This window comes from Gorilla gorilla, chromosome X (genome assembly GCF_029281585.2).
Source record: "Gorilla gorilla gorilla isolate KB3781 chromosome X, NHGRI_mGorGor1-v2.1_pri, whole genome shotgun sequence".
Taxonomy (NCBI): domain Eukaryota; kingdom Metazoa; phylum Chordata; class Mammalia; order Primates; family Hominidae; genus Gorilla; species Gorilla gorilla.
This window is the reverse complement of record NC_073247.2, coordinates 164,341,160-164,350,840: the sequence shown is the minus strand read 5'-3', so window position 1 is coordinate 164,350,840 and position 9,681 is coordinate 164,341,160.

The window sequence follows — 9,681 nt, the reverse complement described above, 5'->3', positions numbered from 1 at the left end:
ATATGCCACATTTTGTTTATCTACTCTTCCACTGATGGACATGTAGGTTGTTTCTACCTTTGGGATATTGTGAATAGTGCTGCTATAAACATTTTTGTACAGGTTTTTGTGTGGACATATGTTTTCATTTTTCTTGGGTGTATACCAAGAAGTGGAATTGCTGGGTCAAATGATGACTCCATGTTTACATTTTTGAACAACTGCTAAACCTTTCCAAAGTGCTTGCACCATGTTACAATCCTAGCAATGTATGATGGTTTCAATTTCTCCACATCCTCACCAATACTTGTTGTTATCTGTCTTTTAGATTCCAGCCATCCTAGTGGATGTGAAGTGGTATCTCACTGTGGTTTTGATTTGTATTTCCATAATGCCTAATAAGATCTGGCTTCTTTTATTATGCTTATTGGTCATTCATATATGTTCTTTGGAGAAATGTCTATTGAAATCTTCTGCCCATTTTAAAATTAGGATATCTGTCTTTTTATTTTTGAGTTATAAGAGTTATTTATATACTCTTGATACCAGTGTATCATAAAATATATGACTTAAAAGTATTATAATTTTTCAGGGCGCTGGTTTTTTCCTCTATCCAGTACAAAGGCCATGACAAGTGAATTCCTTTGTCATCTCATCCATCTGATACTGTAGCAAGTTCCCAAGCAGATGATCTTCTGTTATACCTGCTATTAATCTCCCATTAGACTTCCCTCCTTGGGAAGGCTGTAGGCTTCATCTCCTGTACTTTGTACTTCATGTACCCATCACAATAGAAGCACACTTCTAAGATTTTCCAGAAACCCAAGGATTAAAGCTGACTTTGATACTCTCTCACCTCCCAGGATTCCCACTATCATTTCATACATGGCTCCAGTAAATTCCATATTTCAATGCCAAGCAGTTAGGTATTTTAAAAGACTTGAGTTATTTACTCAGCACTTTAGTTGTTTTCATAACGGGGGTTGTTCAGAATATCTTTTTAAATACTTTGTCAAAAATGGAGGCCTGTATACACTTTAAAAATGTTTTATGTTGAAATAATTATAGATTCAAGGAAGCTACAATGGTAGTAGAGAAGTTCTAAGTAACCATCCAATTTCAGCCAAGGATTACTACCTCAAAATCAGGAAACTGATACAATATATTTGTTGCCAATTTATCAGAAGTGTAGATTTGCAACTACCACCCCAGTCAAGGTACAGATCATGATACAATTAAGATACAGAACTATACCATCTACACAAACTTCCCTGTGCTACCCTTTATAATCACACTCACGCTTCCACCCCCCCCCCACAATCCCCAATTCCTGGAAACCAATAGTCTGTTGTCCATATTTATAACTGTTATATCAGGAATGTTATGTACATGGAGCCACACAGTATGAAACGGAATTTTAATACTGGATTTTTTCAATGAGCATAATGCCCTTGAGGTCCATATAAGTTTTTGTTGCACCTTTCAGTAGTTTTCTCATTTTTATTGTGGAGTAGTTATGTATCACAGGTTGTTTAACCATTCATTTATTGAAGGATATTTTAGTTGTTTCAATTTTTTGACTACTACAAATAAAGGTGTTATCAACATTCATGTTTATTTTCAACCTACTTATATCATTATATTTGAGTGAGTTTCTTACAGATACCATATAATTGGGTAACTTTTTGAATCCACTATTCTATTCTCTGTATTTCACTTGGTATGTTTAGATCATTTTCTGCACTTGAAAGATCTTGTACCACTTTTTCTAGCCTCTGTGTTTTCTACAAATAAATCCTCTGTCATTTGAATTGTTATCCCCTTTTAAAAGGTGTCATTTTAATACATTTGCAGCCTTAGTCTCTTTCTCCTCTCCTTCTGGGACTTTGATGGTAGAAATAACAGATCTTTTGGCACAATCCTATTGGTCCCTGCAGCTTTGTTTATGTTTTCCTTCTATTTTTAACTCTGTTGTTCAGACTGGATCATTTTTATTACTCTGTCTTCAGTTCACTGATTTCCCTTCTGTCCTCTCCATTCTGCTGTTGAATACATCAGTTAAGGTTTTAATTTCAGTTATTGTATTTTTCAGTTCTAAAGTTTCCATTTGTTCTTTTAATATCTCCTGTTTCTTGCTGAGACTTTCTGTTTTCCTGTGTTTTAAGTGTGATTGTAATTACTCGTTGAAACATTTTTATGATGATTTATTTCTAATACTTTTCGGAAAATAAGTCCAACATCTGTGTCCTCTTGGTGTTAGCCTGTCTTGATTGTCTATTCTCATTTAAGTTGAGATTTTCCTGATTCTTGGCATGATGAGGTTTTATTTTATTTTAATTGCATCCTGGGCATTTTAGTATTGTGCCATAAGACTGGATCTTGTTCAAACCTTCTATTTTAACTAACTTCCTCTGACACTGCTCTAGCAGGGGAAGGAGGCCACTGCTTCATCACTGCCAGATGGGTTCCTAGCTTGGCCTCCACTGACACCCAGGGAGGTTGTCTTTGTTACTGTTGGGAATTGGTGGCAGTTCCAACTCCCTACTAGACTTCCCCTGAATATCTCCTTCCTGGAGGGGCAGGACTGCCTCATTACTGCTCCCCATGTGGAGCACTGACATCATGGTGGTTGGACGTGGTTGCAGTATCTATGCCATATTGAAATCCTGAGTCTCTGCTAGGCCTCCTTACCAACTGGTAAGGAATCAAACTCCCAGGCCCCTACCGAGTCTTCTCTGTTACCATCTCTGGTGGGGTGCAGTCGAGTGGGGTTTCAAATACTTTGGCATAGCCTGATAAGGTTAGATATCTGGGCTCACTACTTGGTCTTTGCTGTCTGTTTGGGGTGGAGCCACATTTTTTTCTGTGTTGTCTGGCTGGAGTAGAGCAGTTAATGTCTAAACATTTTCTGCCTTAATGGGTTACCCCTGTCCTGGTCCTTTGGCTGGAGAGAGCAAGTTTTTGTTGGGGCTTTTCTTGTCTGTGCCCATTGGCATTTCTGGGTTTGTTGCTTCTTTGTCTCCAAGTCTGGGATATATGAGGCAAAAGGAAACCCAGGCAATGCCCCACCATGCCACTCCTTTGGTCCCAAGGTCACTAGAGAGTTTTCTTTCTTCTTTCCACTATTCAGACTCTTCTTGTGCTTGTAGTATAGCCAAGGTCCAGGCTGTTTAGTTATGTCTACCACGTTAAACAGAGAAAAGTACCTCTACTCCATCTTCCTGAAGACAGTTGAATCCATACAGAGTATTTTTAAATAGTAATAAGCCCATTTAAAAAGTCTTGATTTTTTAATTAACACCATATCCCAGGATTTTAAAATAATCCCAGTCATTAAATACTCTCCCTTCCCAAGTCTTTTATTTTTATTCTTTTCAAAAGTTGTTTTGTTCTTGTAGAAAATATAATTTTTGAAAAACAGCTCTTGTAAACAATAGGCTTCTCTACCTAGAAAATCCTAAAGCCTCCACCAAAAAGCTTCTGGAACTGATAAACAACTTCAGCAAACTTTCAGGATACAAAATCAATATACAAAAATCAGTAGCATTTCTATACATCATTAACGTTCAAGCTGAGAGCCAAATCAAGAATGCAACCACATTTACAATAGCCACAGAAAGGTGGAATAGCTAGGAGTATATCTAACCAAGGAAGTGAAAGATCTCTACAAGGAGAACTACAAAACCCTGCTAAAAGAAATCATAGATGACACAAATAAATGGAAAAATATTTCATGTTCATAGATTGGAAGAATCAATATTGTTAAAATGACTATATTGCCTGAAACAATCTACAGATTCAGATGCTATTCTTATCAAACTACCAATGTTATTTTTTCACAGAATTGGAAAAAACTATTCTAAAATTCACATAGAAGCAAAAAATAGCCTGAATTGCCAAAGTCATCATAAGCAAAAGGAACAAAGATGGAGGCATCACATTACCTGACTTCAAACTATAGTATAAAGCTACAGTAACTGAAACAGCATGGTACTGGTAGAAAAACAGACACATAGACCAATGGAACATAATAGAGAACCCAGAAATAAAGCCATACACCTACTGCCATCTAATCCTTGACAAAGTCAACAAAAATAAGCAATGAGGAAAGGACTCCCTATTTAATAAATGGTGCTGGGATAGCTGGCTAACCATATGCAAAAGAATGAAACTGGACCCCTTTCACCACCACATGCTGAAATTAACTCAAGATAAAGATTTAAATGTAAGACCTCAAACTGTAAGGATCCATATTAGTCTGTTCTCGTGTTTCTATAAAGATCTACCTGAGACTGAGTAATTGAAAAGGAAAAGAGCTTCAACTGACTCACAGTTTGGCAGGCTGTACAGGAAGCATGGCTAGGGAGGCCTCAGGAAACTTACAATCATGGCAGAAGGCAAAGAGGAAGGAGGCACGTCTTACATGGCTGAAGCAGGAGGAAGAGAAAGAGAGGGGGGAAGTGCTACACACTTTTATAAACAATCAGATCTTGTGAGATCTCACTCATTATTACGAGCACATCAAGGGAGAAATCTGCCCCCATAATACAATTCCCTCCTACCAGGCCCCTCTCCCAACACCGAGGATTACATTCGACATGAGATTTGGGTGGGAACACAGACCCAAATCATATCAGAATCCTAGAAGAAAATATCAGAAAACACTATTCTGGACATGGGTCCTGGGAAATAATTTATGACAAAGTCCTCAAAAGCAATTGCAGCAAAAATAAAAATTGATAAGTCAGATCTAATTAAACTAAAAAAATTCTGCACAACAAGGTAAGTATCAAGAGAGAATGGGGAAAAATTTGCAAAAGTATGCATCTGACAAAGGTCTAATATCCAGAATCTATAAGGAACTTAAACAGTTCAACAAGGAAAAATAACCCACAACCCCATTTAAAAACTGAGCAAAAGACACAAAGAGACACTTCTCAAAAGATTGCATACAAGCAGCCAACCATCGTGAAAAAATGTTCAGCATCACTAATCATCAGAGAAATGCAAATCAAAACCACAATGAGATACCATCTCACCCCAGTAAGAATGGCTATTCTTGAAAAGTCAAAAACAACAGATGTTGGCGAGGCTGCAGAAAAAAGGGAATGCTTATACACTATTGGTGGGAATGTAAATTAGTTCAGCCACTGTGGAAGGTACTTTAGCGGTTTCTCAAATAACTCAAAACAGGACTACCATTTGTTCCAGCAATCCCATTACTTGGCATATATCCAAAAGAAAACCAATTATTGTACCAAAAAGGCACAGGCACTAGCATGTTCGTTGCAGCACTATTCACAATAGCAAAGACATGGAATCACCCTAGCTGCCCATCAATTGTGGATTGGATAAAGAAAACATACATATACACCATGGAATACTATGCATTCATAAGAAAGAACAAAATCATGTGCTGCAATTTGCAGCAGCCTGGTCGCAGGTGGAGGCCATTGTCCTAAGTGAATTAACACAGGAACCAAAAACCAAATACACACTGGGGATTACTGGACTGGGGAGGGAGGGGAGCAAGGGTTGAAAAACTGTTGGGTTCTGTGCTCAGCACCTGGATGACAGGATCATTTGTACCCCAAACCTCAGCATCAGGCAATATAACCAGTTAACAAACCTGCACATGCACCCCCTGAATCTAAAATAAAAGTTGAAGAATAAGAGAAAAAGCTTTATTAAAAGATATTTGACATAAAAAAACCTGCATTATGTGTAAATTTCATAAGCTTTGACACATGTATACCCCTGAAAAACCATCATCACAATAAAGAGAGTGAACAGATGCATCACCCTCAAAAGTTTTCTTCTACCCTTCATAATTCCTCCTGTAGGAGCCCCCTCCCTGAACTTCCATTCCCAAGAAACCATGGATCTGCCTTCTGTTATAATAGATTCTTTTACATTTGGGGAAGTTTTATATAATTACCTAGAAGTGGTATACTTGCATGACATGATAGGTGCATGTTTAACATTTTAAGAAACTGCCAAATTCTCACCAATACTTGGTATTGTCAGTCTTTTCCATATTAGCTAATCTAATAGGTGGATGGTAGTCTCTCATTGTGATTTTTAGCTTTTTTCACTTAGCATACACTACGATCTGAATGTATCCTCACAAAATTAATGTGTTGAAACTTAATTGACAATGTGATAATATTAAGAGATGGGACCTTTTAGACGGTGATTAAGTCATGAGGGTGGATCCCACATAAATGGAATTAGTTCAGGAGGTTCGAGGGAGCTGTTTGCCCCTTTCACCATGTGAGGACACTGCAAGAAGTGCTGTTTATAAAGCAGAGAGCCCCCACCAGACACTGTGCTGGCACCTTGATTTTGGACTTGCCAGCCTCCAGAACTATGAGAAATAAATTTCTAATATTTATAAATTACCCACTTTAAGGTATTTTGTTATAGCAGCCTGAATGAAAACAACATAATTCCCTTGAGCTGTTGCATATATCAACAGTTTCTTCCTTTTCATTGCTAAGTAGTATCCTATGTACAGATCTACCATAGTTTGTTTAGACATTACCCCATTGAAGGTCATTTGGGCTGTTTTCAGCATTTGGGTATTATAAATAAAGCTACTGTGGACATTCATGTACAGCTTTCAGTGTGATCATACATTTTCATTTTTCCAGGATAAATGCCCAAGTATGAAATCTGGGTTGTGTGTTAGTTGTATGTTTTATATTTTAAATTAATAGACATTATAGAACAGTTCTAATTTATAGGAAATTGGACAGTACTGATAGTTCCCAGTAGCCTCATCCTCTTATACAATTTTCCTTATTATGAGCTTTTTGCATTAGTGTGGTAAATTTGTTACAATTAATGAACCAATGTTGATAAATTATTATTAACTAAAGTCTATTGTTTACATTAAGGCTTACTTTGTGTTGTATATTTTCATGGTTTTTAAAAAATGTCCAATGTCATTTACCCACCATTCCAGTACCATATGGAATAGTTTCATTGTCCTAATGAATTTCTTGTGCTTCACCTATTTATGCCCACTCCTTCTCCCTGAATCCCTAGCAAGCACTGATCTTTTTATATCAATAATTTTACTTTCTCTAGCATGTCACATAGTTGGAATCATATGGTGCGTGGCCTTTTCAAACTGGCTTCTTTCACTTAGCAACATGGATTTAAAATTCCTCTGTGTTTTTTTCATGGCTTCATAGCTCATTTTTATTGCTGAATGGTATTTTTATTCTGAGGTTTGAATGTACCAGAGTTTGTTTATCCATTCACCTATTGAGGGGCATCTTGGTTGCTTCCAGCTTTGGGAAATTATGGATAAAGCTGCTATAACATTTGTATGGAGTTTAGTGTGGAGATAAGTTTTCTACTAAATAAGATAAAATATCAAAATCTATGATTGTTGCATCATATGGTAAGGCTATGTTTAGCTTTGTAAGAAACTGCTGAAGTGTCCTCCAAACAAGTGTACTATTTTGCATTACTACCAGCAATTAATGGGAATTTCTGTTGCTCAGCATCCTAACCAGCAATTGGTATTGTCAGTGGTTTGTATTTTAGGCATCCTAATATGATGTGGTGATATCTCGTTGTTTAAATATGTAATTCCCTAATTATAAATGATGCTTATCTTTTCTTATGCTTATTTGCCATCTGTATGTTTTCTTTGATAAGTATCTTTTCATATCTTTTGCCCATTTTTAATTTTTTTTTGTTTTCTTATTGTTGAATTATGAGTACTTTGTATATTTTAGATACAAGTCCTGTATCAGACATGTGTTTTGCAAATACTTTCTCCCAGTCTGTGCTTGCCTTTTCATTTTCTTAACGGTGCCTTTCAGTGCGTTAATGAAGACCTTCCACCATCAAACTGGGATTTGCAGCTCCTGGTAGGAAACACTTCAGGCTGATAATCAGCCTCTGTATGAGAATGGGGTCATTCAAAATGAGCCCCAGGGTGATTGCTGGGGGGATCATGTGGGATGAAGGGTGCTTTCTTGCTAATCTCATCCACCCATGATCAATGCCCACCCGGATCAACACCTGCCCCACCTCTGCTCCACATACTTCCTCTTAGCTGCCCTCACTCTTGACAGGGCCCTCATCAGAACTCAGGAACCCTGAGATTCCAAAAGAGGTTGACTTGTGTTTTCGTGAGAGAGTTCACTGAAGGTCTGGGTCATCTCCAGATTCACTGTGCCCAGGACCAACTCAGCTGTTGAGGAGTTTTTCTTCCTCAGCTTTGGCTTTAGTGTCTCTGGTGCAGTTAGCCTTTCTTATAGCCAGAATGGGGTATACATCCTGTGATACTTAATTTTAGGTGTCAAGTTGACTGGGCTAATGTCCAGATAGCTGATAAAGTATTATTTCTGAGTGTGTCTATGAGGGTGTTTCTGGGAGTGACTGGCATTTGAATCAATGGCCTGAATAAGGAAGATCTGCCCTCACTCAATGTGGGTGACACCATTCAATTGGCTGAGACCCAGATTGAACAAGAAGGTAGAGGAAAGGCAAATTTGCACTATCTGTCTTCTGGAGCTGTGACATCCATCTTCTTCTGCTTTTGGACATCAATTCCAGGCTCTCAGGCCTTTGGACTTTAGGACTCGCACCATCATCTTTCCAGGTTCTTGGGACTTCAGCCTGGGACTGAGAGTTACACCTATTGGCTTCTCTGGTTCTGAGGCCTTCACTGGACTTAGACTGAGCCACACTTCTGGCTTCTTTGGCTCTCCAGTTTGCAGATGGTATTTTGTGGGACTTCTCAGCCTCCATAATTGAGTGAGCCAATTTTCCTAATAATCTCTTCTCATCCCTCTCATACCTATCATATGTATATATGTATGTATATGTATATGTATATGTATATGTATATATATCTATCCTATTGCTTGCAAACCTCAGAGGTGAAGGTAGAAAGCTTACACAAGAAAGGTCTGCTCCTAAAACTGTAGACAGTTGGGGACCAAGTTTCAGCTCCTGACTCCCATGACCTCTGGGGTTTTGGTAGTGCAGCCTGTCAGAAATAGCAAAGGGGCTGTTTTTCCTTTCCTTGGGGGGAAAGGATGAGGAGAATGACTGTCTGCCTGGAGCTTCTTCTGAATACTACCTACAGTAGACACTCTTACTGATGAATGGCAGTATTTTAGAACTTTTGCATATGTTACTGGCTTAAGATGAGAAGACTACCACAAAGGGAGGGCATGAGTACTTTTAAGCGGGGAAATGAGAAAGTAACATCCTTTCAAAGATCAACGGAAGACACCTATGGTTGCCACTAGTGCAATTCAATAATATATAGATCACCCCTCCTGGGTACACAGCAAACTGAATGTCCTGGTTCCTTATAGTCGGGTTAGGCTGTGGTATTGGTTCTACCTAATGAGTCATGAGTTTGAGTGAGGTATGTCCTTTCTGGCTGCAGTATTGAGTTACTAGTGTGAGCCCCACTACTTTCCCTTCCCCTTACTACAAAGATTGTAGAAGCACACGATGAAATCTCTGTCAGCTTGTTCCTGAGTTGCCACCATGAGCAGAAGCTCCCCTGATGACCTGTATTAGATGCGCAATGTGAGAAGGAAATAAACATTTTTGGGGGTCAAGTCACTGGGATTTTGGGATTGTCACAATAGCAGCACCTAACCTTTCCTGACTCATTATCTAATACTAAATTGGGTATTTCCATGTAGTTAGCCATTGTCTGGT